Source organism: Fukomys damarensis, unplaced genomic scaffold (genome assembly GCF_012274545.1).
Source record: "Fukomys damarensis isolate Sample0158 unplaced genomic scaffold, DMR_v1.0_HiC HiC_scaffold_33, whole genome shotgun sequence".
NCBI lineage: Eukaryota > Metazoa > Chordata > Mammalia > Rodentia > Bathyergidae > Fukomys > Fukomys damarensis.
In genome coordinates, this window is record NW_022900945.1 from 19,094,701 (window position 1) to 19,108,229 (window position 13,529).

Sequence of the window (13,529 nt, forward strand, 5' to 3'; positions counted from 1 at the left end):
AGGTTAGAACTGACTTCAGAATAATGAGCTTTGTGATTTTAGGCAAACAACAGGCTCAGAACCAACTTAATCAACTGGTTGATCTCTAAGTGTAACTCCAAGCCAGAAATTCTATTATTCTACAATTTAGATTGGCATTTTCCAAAATGGATGAATTTATAGCTACATGTGATTTGGGAAGTGAAGCCTGACTGGAGGAGGTAGATCAGTGGGGGTGTGGCCTGGAAGGTCTATTCCCCTCCCTCTTCCCTTGATCCTTTGCTTCTTGTCTGCTATGCCATAAACATACCTCCTTTGCCGTGCCCTTGTGCGATACCTTTCAGCCATGCTTTCCTGCCTTGAAGCCAGCTGACTATGCACTGAAACCCCTACAAACTGTGAGCCAAAATAAACCTTTCCTCTTCTAAATTGTGGATATCCAGTACTGGGTTTCAGCAACAAGAAAGTAATTAAGGAACACACACAATTAAACAGATTCTCTCCTTGCAAGAGTTCTAAGCAAGAAAAACCTTTTTCATTCTGTATAGCCCAGGGTAACCTAAAAATATTTGAACACGTAACATGTGTGAGGCTTTGGATTCAATCGCCAGTACCTCTCCACACACAGTTGGACATTAAACTCCTTTGTATATAAACCTTTCATGTAACTATCTGCTTGGCTTAACTCAGCTTGGGCTTTTAAATAATATCTGTATAATGCAGTAGGCTATGAAAATTGACCTTTTAAAGTTCTTCCAAAAACTGTCATTCTGTGATTGTATTGACTTTCATAAAGCTCTTTATGAAAAGGTATATATTATCTAAGGATTATACAGACTGCTAATTTTTTTTTTGTCTCTCTTCAAGCACGGAATAAAATTTTTATAACAGTGACAGAACCAAGCCACTGCAAAGGTTATATTCCTTCGATTTTCAAAACCCATTTTGGGCAAATAGTTCTCAAACTTTGTTATTGTTAAAATGAAGATTCTCCAGCCTCATTCCAGAGTTTCTCCTTCACTAAATCAGGATCAAGGCCTGAGGATAAACTGAAAATTCACACAAAGACATTTTCATGTGATGCTAATTCTGCTGGCCAGAGACTGCCATTCATTGAGACCTCTTTATCATGATGCAGGACTTGGAACACATCTTATTGCTCTCTGCTTCCGTCATCAAAGACTGTTAACTATTCTCTTGCTTTCTATAAGCTTGACTTTGGGAATATTTAGCCAAATACTTGTGGCATTTTCTTTGTGCTATAAAATTTTAACTTACAGTTTCAAAAACTTCAAGAATCAGAGATAAGAAGAGGAACTAGAAGAACAGAGAGTTTTGAACAGGATTTAATTAAACAAAGATATCCTGAAAATATTTGAGATTCATCTATTTACAAGTTAATCCCTTATTTCTCATTCAATCGTGTGGACTAAATTTCAGTAAAATGATTTTATCACTCTCTCCTTGGAGAGGCTGGAAGAGTAAGTAATAGTTTGTAAATGTTTGTAATGTAGAGGCAGTTTACATCTCTGACACTTGGGCTGGGACTCCATTCACTGGAGCTCACAGCTCTTCCAGACCTTTAATTTCTACAGCAGAATATGCTATGATGCCAGAGGAACTATAACATCACAGAGTCTCTTTAAAATAATAGAGATTGTAAATATAACTACGGAGTCACAAACTCTTGGCAGGCCTGATGTTAGAGATATGTTGCCAGGAAATTGGAAGTCAGATTACTGTCAGTTGGCTCCTATTTACATGCCTTAATTTTAGATTTACCCAATTGACAAGGCTTTCCAACTCTTTGGTTTGAAATTTCTGCTATTTTGCCCCTCCCAGTCATACTGACCTGTCAAGGAAGCGAGGAGAGAAATTAGTCTTTACTGAGCATCTTCTTAGTCTTATCATTTCATCAATACCAAATCTATAAAGGGTTTGACCTAAAAAAAAAAAAAGTGGAAGCTGAGGGGCCAGGGATTTAGCTCAGTGGTTCTGCCACCTGCCTTGCAAGCGCAAGGACCCGAGTTTGATCCCAGGTACCGAAAAAAAAAAAAAAAGTGGAAGCTGAGATTTCAGTCACATGAATTAGTGACAACACTAAGACACAACCAGCAGTGACTACTCCAAAAGCCACTTTTTTTCACCTCAACTATTTGCCAATTACTGTGCTACTGTCCTAGTGACCCTTAAATGGCATAGCAGAGTTCTCGCTCTAAAGAGAAAATCTGGGGAAGAATTCTTCGGTGTAGTGAGGACTGATTTATAATTTATAAATTTTAGAAATTATCATTTTCATACGTATATATGTGTCACTCTAGAGGTGGAAACATCTGAAACTGAAAATAGTAAGAGAGGCAGCACAGGTGCTAATGGATAAGTTAAATCAAGATGTTTTAGTCAGAAGGATGCAAATGTTTCACCTTTATGCTCTCACTTAGTGAACATCCAAAGCAAGTAATAAAATGACAGAATTTAGGGATTCTCCGCTAGTACATTCGTGCTAAGTGAAGGCTTAGGAAGGCACATGGAGTGCCCATCTGCCCTAGCCACAGTGAAAGCAGAAACAACTTGCTAGCGCTGACACAGTTATATAAGGCAGTTCATGGCAGGGTTCTTGGTAAAAAGGAAAACATCTCATCTCCCCAGGCTCTGAAACCCTATGCAAACAACGTTCTCCCAAGGAAGCCTAGCCCTGCCCACGGAGCATTCTTGAGGGCTTAGTATATGTATAAGCTGAGCTCTCCGCTATTATCCGCACGTCAGGAAGGATTTTATGAATGTGTGACCTTAGGTTTTAAAAGGGAACCACAGAAGTTGACAATGACCTAAAGTACTCATGAATGTCAGCCTTTCAGGGAAGAGAATGTTACCGGTGAATCCAGGGGACTATCCGGGGCTGCTCTGCACTCCGAAACCAGCAAAGAATTGCCAGTCTTAATAGTTGCTGGGGTGTGAGAGACCTGGCAATTGGGCTGCTCATGATCCCTCTGGGAAACAATTTGTTAGAAATAAACAAGGTTAGTGAATAGAGCTTTACTACTCTGGGATCTGCTGGTTTTCACTGGCTGATTTCCCAGATTACTTCGGTAGCTTTATGTCAACAGAAACCCAGCTTTTTCTGAACAGACTTAAATACCACTGTTCTGCAGAGAATAATACCAATTCTGGCTAATTCCGAGTGTCACGATTTCTAGATCAGAAACACAGACCAGTGAGTTGAATGAAATTCCTGCTTTCCTTCTTTGATGCAAGGGTTACTGATCACCTACAATGTGCCAGTTTCTGCGAGAGACACTAGTGATACAAAGATGATAAGAGGTGCTCTTAGTCCTCACGGGGCTCAGTCTAATATGCAGATAAACATAAAAGACACACAGCACTATAATGGGACAGAGCATTGTGGGTGATTAAAACCAGCAACCTACTGTGTCGTATTACCAGATGGGACATTTCAGTTGGGTGTGAATGGTTAGCTAGGATAACAGAGATGATTCTGTGCAGTGTGATGGAGCCTGCCTTACTCGGAGTGGTGAGAAGTTCTGTGTGGCGACAGCAAAGACAGTTTGAGGGCATTCTGGGAGACACAGCAGAAAGATGAGACCTTAGCAAGAGCAAGGATTTGAAGGCGACTTGGGAAATTAAAGGTTTTCAGGGCCATTGGAGCCTTAGATTTTCTAAGACCAGAGTATGGGGATAGGGGCATGAAATCCCAAGGGATAACCAGTCCTGTCCAGTATCCAATCTAAAAATGTCTGGTCAAGTCTTTGCTAAACAATGTCTAAACTGAGTGATGAATGGTACCAGTTTAAACCACCATTTCTGGAGAGTTACAGCTACTGTTTCTGTTGTAGATCAGAAAGGAAAGCAAGTCCTCACCTTTCCATTTAATGGGATACATTGCTTTCTTACTGTCTTAGTCCATTTTCTGTAACTATAATAAAATACTCGATACTGGCAATTTATAAAGAATAGAAATTTATTTGGTTCATGGGTTTTTTTTTTCTCTCTCATGGAGTTTATTGGTACATTTTAGGTGTACAGTACAGTTACATTCATCAGTGGGATCTTGTACCTTAACATGACAGGTCTTGGTTCTCATTTTTTTCCCTTGTCCCTGCCCTCCCTTCACCCCCTCCCCCTTCCCATTTATAAACACTTTATTTCCATTTTTTCATTTTCTCATATTTTTTTCTTTTCCTTTGTTACCTTTCCCTTACCCTTCCCACTTTCCCTACACCTTTAGCCCTTTTTTTCCTATTTCACATGGTCAATTTGGTTCATGGTTCTTGAAGCAGAATGGTTCAAAAATAGGGGGCTAGCACCAGCTCACCATTGAGTAGAGGGTCTCTTGCTACGTGATAACATGGTAGAGGGCTCCATATGGCAAGGTAGAGCACATATGCTACCTTTGGTCTACTCCTAGACTCACAAAGCCACTAATATTCTCCCTCTCACATATCCACGCTCGTGATCTAATCCAATCCCAATTATCTCCCAAAGACTCCACCTCCAAGCACTAATATATGACTTAAGAATTAAATTTCCAACCCTTGAATTCTGAGGGACACACTTAAACCAAAGCCCCTCGTATACCAGTCATTCTTTATTTCCAAAGCCTTACCTTTCCGCACATTTTCCCTACAGAGTCATCTTTTAAAACAACTTGAAACTCTGTGGCTTCTCAATGGCTATAGGAACTAAAGCCCAAATACTTTCCCATTCTTAGCTCTTCTTCATACAACATGCCTTTCCAGATTTCTTTGCTTTTGCTCATGTAGCAATGACCTGCCTGTCTTCTTTACTCTCAGTCTGTCATAATTTTCCTTGTTTATCACAATCCAGCATAATGGCAACATCCTCAGTGTTTTCTTGTATTATTATTATTGCCATAATTATTCCTTCCTCTCTGACCCACAGAATCATCTGCTTCAACTAAGATCCATGAGTCTGTGGGACATTTCTTTGGAGTGGACATCTTAACTAGATGGAAGGAAAAGAGAGAAGGGAAAGGACTTGGTTTTTCAGTATACACAGTAACTGTACCTCAGACAAGAATAAGGTATTCAGAGGCAGTTGAGCCTTATTTTGAGGAAATAAGTGAGACGGGGTTAAAGGCCAAAGTGAAAGGTTATATTTTCCAAATATAACCTCAGTATTTCCCTGACTCTTCTACATGTGGCCTGCTATCAGGAAATGGAGCCTAGTTTCCTTTGAATCTGGGACAGCCTTACAACTGCTTGTAACCAAAAGAATACTGCGGAGGTAGTGCTTGCATGACTGCTGAGACTAGACCAGAAAAGGCGATACAACTTGTTTTTCTTGGAATGCTCCCTCTAGGGGAATCAGCCAACATGGAAGATATCCAGCCATCCAGAGACTGAGAGACCATGTGTAGGTAATACAGAAGAGAGGCTCAGCCAAGTTCTCACTTCTATCCATTCCCACTGAGGCACAAGATGTGGGGGTAAAATCATCTTGGAGCCTCTCATCCAGCTTGGCTGTCAGCTGAGCACCTCGAGTGACCACAGTCACCTCCTGTAGAATCACTCAGAGAGGCCTGGCCCAAATTCTTGACCTACAGTTTCAATGGAGGCTGCTTTAAGTTACTATATTTGGGGATAGTTTGTTTCACAGTAATAAATATTGGAAATGCCAGGGAACAAATCCCTGGCCCTACTTTCATGCCTAAAGCTAAGTATTCTACGGAAAAAGTTCTAATCACTGGCCAGTTCAAGGTGAAAACGTCTGCCATCTCCCAAAAACACATAGGGTGGTTGGTGAGAACCAGGAAGCAACCTGAGTCCTAACATGAGGTCATAAGTGATTGGAAGCCCAGTGCTTAGGTGTCCTGACCAAAAGACAGTGCCCCATAACTGGCCTAAAGATGCTTACTGCATTTTGTAGAAGCACAAATTGGAGGTCAGAAGCATGAACAGACTTCATACCTGGCAAAGTGTAAAGACTAGAGATTTCATAAATGTTGTTACAGGAATTAACTGAATCCGAGATCAGCAAGATGGACAGTACTGTTTACTATACCACCAATGGTGGGCCATTAATGAGCCTGTAGTTGGGTATGTGATGCAGATCTTGACTCTGCCTCCTTCTGAGACATTTTAGTCAGAGTGATCAAAGGTTGGAGAGTTGAAAACAGCCTGCTGGACTCTCTAGAGAGACTTTCTAAGGATTCAGCTATGAGTTATATGTCTTATGAGGTAATTCAGGCCTCTACCTTCTGTAGACATCTTGACTTGAAGCTATATAGTATTTGTTGCTCTTGTAGTGTTTACATTTCTCTTTCCACCATTCTGCGAAACTCATTAGCTCAATATTAGCAGCCATAAGTCCCCCAAACAGATTTCAATCATTTTTCTGAGCCCTAGATAAAATATTACTCTTTTCTGACTTCACAATAGCCTCTTTTTCCTAAGGGCCATATTTAAGATATCATACTAATTTAAATCTACAGATACCTGAAGGAGAGGCAGACTCAAGATCAATGTACAGACCCTCATAGTTTTCCTGAAGAGGAAATCATGAGATTTCCAATCTCTCAAGAAATTTTCTTCTGGGAGGAGAGATCAGAATCGTGTCCTGTATCTTCATAAGACGTTTAAAATTCTTATCCAAGGTACATTTTTGGTGCCATAATTCTGCCTGAGAATGTGCTTTAAGTTAGATTTTTACAAGAGTTAAGACTTTGTTGTGATTTTCAAATGACTTCAGATTTTCTTTAGCCAAATATCTTACTTTTATTAAACTGACGACAAATTGCTTAATTTTTAGGATTATAAGTGTGCCCATTTCCCTCCTAAAAATATTAAAATCCTTCAGTCTCCAGGAGTCTTAATTTTGTCTCTGGTTTTAGAATAAAGTCAGAGATTTGTTAACCATGGTGCAAAAAAAAATATTAAAACAAAGGACCTTTCACTCAGTGATTCAGGCAAAGTGAGACTCGAATCAAAACAAATGGAGAAATTATCTCTAGAGCCAGACAGAATCAATTGCTTTTGGGTCAGTCTCAGCTTGGGGAGCCTAATGAAGACTGATCATTCCGCAGGGCCGCCATCAGTGCGCCATCATTCACCATTGCTCACTGCAGGGTCTTAAAGTGTCTCGCTGAAGTCAGACACCTTTGCTTTTTCATGCATTTCCCAGTATCTCTGACTAAAGACACACATGTAAATTAGTTATTACATGTTAATTACCATATATATTGTTATTTAAGTATTTAAGAGGGACTAATAAATCTCTTGAATGACATTATGCTTAATTATGCAATCATTTGAAGCTAAATTATACAAACCAAGCAGTTTTTCTGTGGTTTATCTGTATTTTCATACTCTTAAGTTCCTTGAGGGCAGGAACTGGGTATGATTCATGTTTGAAAGCTTCTTGGAACCTGGCACAGTGCCTTGCACACTGGAGTGACACAGTAAATAGTTTTAGAATGAATAAAAAAGAAGTCTCCTTGAATAAGAAGAGGTGCATTCAGCTTGAAGAGTATAGACTGATTCTTTGACAACTATGTGATTATTTAAGAAACATTTGTATAGTTGGCAAACTGAGAGCACAGAAGTGCTCTCATATTGACTCTCAGCCAACTCAGTCAATAATATGATTTTACTCCTGAGGAAATTGACCTTTAGAGAGGTGGTGGAATTCTTCCTAGATTTTCTGCTTCAAGTGTAGGAGAAGGGCTAGACAGTAAAATATCAGTTTCTTCAGCTGTAGCCACATAGGCCTATGCCTCATCTCCATAGAACTCACACAGTAGCTAATGTAATCTGACAAGGTTAAACCTATAGACCCAGTTTCTTGGGCATGCACAAAAATCCAGTGTTTGTCTTTCCAAACACTTGCACTTAATCATGATGTGCAATTTAGTGAGACAATGAAGAGTCGACTGTAACTTTGAAAACCTAAAGATACCACCTTTTAAAAGAGCTAACATGAAGGATTTTTGATCAAAACTTTTCTTGCAATATTAGCAATATGAGTAAGGTAAAATTCTTATAATGCTACTTATGTTGACCTATTTTTAAGCATTCTGTAGACACACTTTTCATCAAAATGATTTAGGGCAAGCAGTACCCAGGACTGAAAAGAATGTGCTAACCACCCTCCCACCACCCTGCATTTCTGCAACAGGGCTATGAGTGGCAGAGAGAACAGAAGGTATGAGCAGGCAGGGGACTGCTGCCTCCTCCTTCCCTCCTCCTGGGAACCACAGCCAAAAAAGGTTCCTCATCAGTACTGGCTCTTTGATCTCTTGCTCTCTATTTTTAGAACTCTTCTGTCCAACATCCTCTACCCTGTTACCATGACCTTTCATGACACACTTCTCCTGGTGGTTATTTTGGGATCATATGCTTTTCCCAAAGTATTACTACAGCTAGAATTAATGTATGAGGTAGATCAGCACAAGTCCTTGCTTGAAAAAGTACCCAAAGCATATGTTCCCACATGAGGGTGAGTGAGCTGAGGTACAAAGGACAGACACATCATCCATATTTTTAGTCATCAAAGCATTCTAGAAGGATTGCTTAATTAATTAGATATCACAGCCTCCCAAGACAGCATTATCTAGTTGCAGAATCTGGGCATGTGGCATTAGATAATGTGTCCAGAACAGCTAATATTGTATAAGTGTGTATGTTGCTTTGTTTAAAGGATAAAGAGGAGATATAATCATAAAGGAGATAATAGGATTCCTTATTTTATTATTTCAAGTTTTCTTTTCAGACTTTACCTCTCTCTAAATCTATTATCCAAACCTAATAAGAGTCAGAACCTAAAAAAAAAAAAAAAAAAAAAAAAGGAATCAGTGCCTACAATGAGAAAAGTTCTGAGAGATCAAACATGCCCCAACTCATTAGTATTCTTTAGAAAACTTTTTCTGCATAGGATTTTAAAAAGTAGAACAAAATCTTCCTTAATAGAAATAAATCTATATCCAGGGGTGGGGGAATCTCTTTTCAGTTAAGAGATAGGAACTACCTTTTTTGTGTTTGTTGTTATATCTCCTGTATCAAATACAGTGTTAACCAAATAGTTACATCATTTAGACAATTTGATATCACAATAACAGCTAATCTTTATTTAGCACATGGCTATGGGACAAGCATTGTTCTGTGAATTCTGCATAAATTAAATCTGTATGCTTACAAAGACACGAGATATGTGTTTATCAGGATACTGAAGGGTAAAGAGGATTGATGTCTTGTCCAAGGTCAACTGTTGTCAAATGAAAGAGCCAGAATGCAATATCAGGTACTTTTGAATCAAAATTTTTGCCCACAGAGTAAAGAAATGAGTTTTCTGTCTCTGCTACATTCCTGAGAAATTTGAAGCAAATAACTGAACTTAGTGTTATGGGCTGAATTTTGTCCTCTCAAAATTTATATATTGAAGTCATAACTCCTAGTACCTCAGAATATGACTGAATTTGGAATAGGGTCTTTAAAAATCTAATTAGCTAATTAGAGTGAGGTCATCAGGTTGGGCTCTAATTCATCATGATAAAGGAAAGAGGAAATCTGGACACAGATGATAGAGCTGGAAATAGAGATACAGGTAGGGGGGGCCTTGGTAAATACTTTGATCTCAGACTTCTGGTCTCTGGGATGGTAAGAAAATAAATTTCAACTGCTTAAGCAACCCAATTAGTGGCATATTGTTATGACTCCCTATCAAATTAATACATTCAGTGTTAAAATATAAAACAGGAGCAAAGGAGAACACATGTGGTCCAAATTATTCAAAACAAAATCAATTCAAGACAGACAGTTGTTTCTGTTCCATGCATTTAAATTGACCAGTTGGGAACTTTTGCAATTTCCCAACTAGGTGGGTTGTGTTGTCAGGACACTCCTTTGAAATGCCCACACAGCTCTGTTCTTAGAAGATTACTGATGAATATAGAGACAGAAAAGTATGCCTCTAGCTATATAGTCTGTTTGTATGTCTGCAGAATTTCTTGCACCTGGGTATTTCTATGCCCCTAGTAAAGCTCTTTATCATCAACACATTCGCTTATCAGATGCCTCATATTTTACAATGAAAGTTCGTTGTTGTTGTTTTTTCTGGTACCAGGGATCAAACTCAGGATCTTGAGCTTGCAAGGCAGGTAAGGTGCCACTGAGCTAAATCCCTGACCCTACAATGAAAGTTTTTAAAGTTGTAATAAAAGCAGCATAAAAGTTATACTAAAAGGAAATGCGACTTTAAAAATCTCCTTTAATCCCATTATCTAAGATAAATGGTACCTATTAACATATGAAAATATTATATGCAAATGAGATCTGGATTTACATAGAAACGTTTAACCCTGCTTTTTTTCAGATATTATTTGGAGAGCTTTTCCTTGTCATTAGTCTTCAAAGTTTGATTCTTAATGGCTGCATAATTCCTTATACACCATAATTTGTTAAACCAAGGATATTGTGAAGCAGGTTCTCCTCCTATTTCTCCTTCTGCTTCTCCTCCTCCTCTTACTCTTCCACATTCTTTCTTTGCAGTCCTGGGGAGTCAAACCCAGAGCTCATGCATGCTAGGCAGGTGCTCTAACACTGAACAATATCTCCAGCCCAAACAGGCACTCTTCAAAATTGCTGGTGGAAGTATAAAATGCTATGACCCTCTGGAAAGCAGTTTGGTATTGTGTACCAATATTAATAAAAGAGCCCATACCCACTGATCAGTAATAGAAGATATGAGAAAAGTATTTATGTATAAATATCACCTTCTCAGTGAAGTCATCCCTGACCATCTTATTTTAAATTGCATTTTTGACTTTTGATCACGACCAGTAGAATAGAGACCTCAGTAATATCTGTGATCGTTCAGGAAAAACAACAGTTGAGTCATATCTTAGTTGTAGGGCTAAACTATCTTATAAATGAGGCTAGTCCATCCAGTCTTACCCTAGAAAGTTTAAAAACAGGTATTGAATAGATCCAAATGACCTGTGTGTTACTTACTTGACAAAATAAGGCTCAACAGTATTTTACTTTTATTTACTTATTGTTTTTGGTACTTGGGATCAAACTCAGGACCTTGTGCTTGCAAGGCAGGCAGTGGAACCATTAAGCTAAATCCCTGGCCAACTATTTTAAAATCAAGAAACTCTGCAACACAACATTCATATCACTCAGACTCTAATAAAATACCAGGAATGCCAAGAAGGAAGAAAGTATAATCCAGAGTAAGGAGAAAAATCAGTCAATAGAAACAGGCAAGAGATAATGAAACTAGGAGACAACATTGAAGTAGCTAGCATAGCTATATAAAAGAATTTAAAGCAAAATAAAAATATAATGAAAAGTATAAATTAAAAAAATCAAGTAGAACTAAGGAAAAAGAATATAATATTAGAAATAAAATTTTTACTATATGAGTTGAAAAGCAGATAAGACACTGCAGGAAAAAATGTCAGTGACTTAGAGAGAACAGAAATATAAAGTGTCATCCAAAATGAAGCACACAGAGAGAAGACGAAAATGAAAAAAGCAACACTTTATGTGACTTGTGGAATAATAACAAGTAATCTAATAAGTGAAGCCCCAGAGGGAAAGAAGTAAAGGAATAGAAAAATATATGAGGAAATTATGGCAAGAATTTTTCCAAATTTGATGAAAATTATAAATTTACAAATATAAGAGTCTCGATGAATTACAAACATGAAAAAAGCATGACATGATTTTCAAATTGCTAGAAAACCAGTGATGAAGGGAAAATTTCAAAAGCAAACAGAAAAAGATTTACTACCTGCAGAGTAAGAATAACCAAGGTGACAGCAGACTTCTTTTCAGAGACATGAAAGCCAAAAAACAGTGGAACAACATCTTTAAAGTGATAAAGAAAAAGGAGAGAGAAAAATGCTTAACCTAAAAGCCCAAACCAGCAAAAATATTCTTCAAATCAGAAAACAAAGCCTGCAAGTGAGCAGCATAGTGCACAGTGTGTGCGGCTGTAGATGGTGCAACTCATTGGACTGTGGACTTTTCCCAAGCAGAAGAAACAGGAACAAACTACAGCTCACCAGTGAGCCCCCTTCTTCCCTGCAGCCTCATGGCTCTATCTGGCCCTAACTACTTTGTGTCTGTTATTGCTTCTTTTTTCAGATACATTAGCAGTTTCAAAATAAAATCAGTTGTCAACACCAATACCGAGCCCATGATCATAGACCATTGTGTGATGGTATCAAACTATAAGAAGCAGAAGATCTTGGTGCCAAACTTTAGGTCAAATTGATGATAGATGTCATTGGGAAAAGCAAGAGTGTGTGGTGGTTAAGTAGTTCTAAAGAGTAAGGCTAACTTCCTACCTCAAGGCCTAGAATAGTACACAAGATTACTTGAACATCAAGGCCTCTGGGGGGTCTTGAGTAAGAGAAGAAATATGTTGGCATCCATCCCTACACCAGCCAAAGCAGGACAAGATTGGCTTTGAGAAGGGTATTACTGTGGAGGTTTTCCAGAAGCATTTGGAGGGCCAATGGTACATCAGATATCTGGGCAAAGAGGGATGCCACCAGCATCTTACCTAAAGAAGCCCAAAGATGACCTGTCAACTTGGAAGAAGAACCTGGAAGGCCCACTGAAGATCACTGGTGACATCATGGCATCAACAATCTGCTGGACAAGAAGGCATCTGGGTACAAGGAGACTCTGCCTTTTCATGAGGACTCCAACTCTTCATCACCAAGATCAGCTCACTCACTTTCCACAACATCTTCTATGGTAGGTTCTGGACTCCTTAAGGGACCATCTCCAAGTTGGCCCAAGGCTCTCCAGCTATAGCTAGGATTGCCCCTCAGAGGGACCAGATCAACCATCCAAACCTAAGGATAAGAACTTCATCACAGAAAGAATTCAGTCTGGGGTTTCAATTGCCCAAGCCACCACAGCTCCTATTGAGGTAGAGTGCTACACCATTGTTGAATTCCAGTCTTTCATTTTTTAATGGGATCAGCTTTCAAGGTAGAACTAAGGCAGAGGTAACAGATAAGAAGTCAGATGCCTGGTGGCACATGCAGATCAGTGAGAAGGCAGGCATGGCTCTATGGCATACATACTAAACGTACATTACTAAACGCAATAAGTTCAACTCTGCACAAGCACACAGATCTAGACCAGGGTCCTAAACTCTAGCTGGCAGAGGCTGCCCAACCCCATAGCCCTCATCTGCCTCCTTTCAGCAGCCTACTTTGAAGTGAGGGGTTCTTTGGGGGACAAGGCCCTGGAAGAGACTATCCATGAGAATGAATGCTTCAGGCTATATGCTGAAGACACCCTGTTGGCCAGAGGCTTCTCCACGAACAGTGCCTCCCCCAGGGCATCTTTGATAATCCTTGTCAGGACAAACTCCGCCAAATCAGAGCCAGGGTTTAGACTCATCACTGCTGTCCACTCGGTGCAACATCATTTAATATATCACATGGGATCCAAGCCCATCAAGAAGTCCCAGTTCATGTACTTATTTATAGCCTCAAGGATATATATATATATATATATATATACACACACACACACACACACACACAC

At 39.1% G+C, this 13,529-nt stretch overlaps 1 pseudogene; it reads left to right on the top strand.

Moving 5' to 3' along the window:
* The first annotated feature begins 12,054 nt into the window (after window positions 1-12,054).
* On the top strand, window positions 12,055-13,063 carry LOC117283976 (annotated as a pseudogene).
* Window positions 13,064-13,529: the final 466 nt, after the last annotated feature.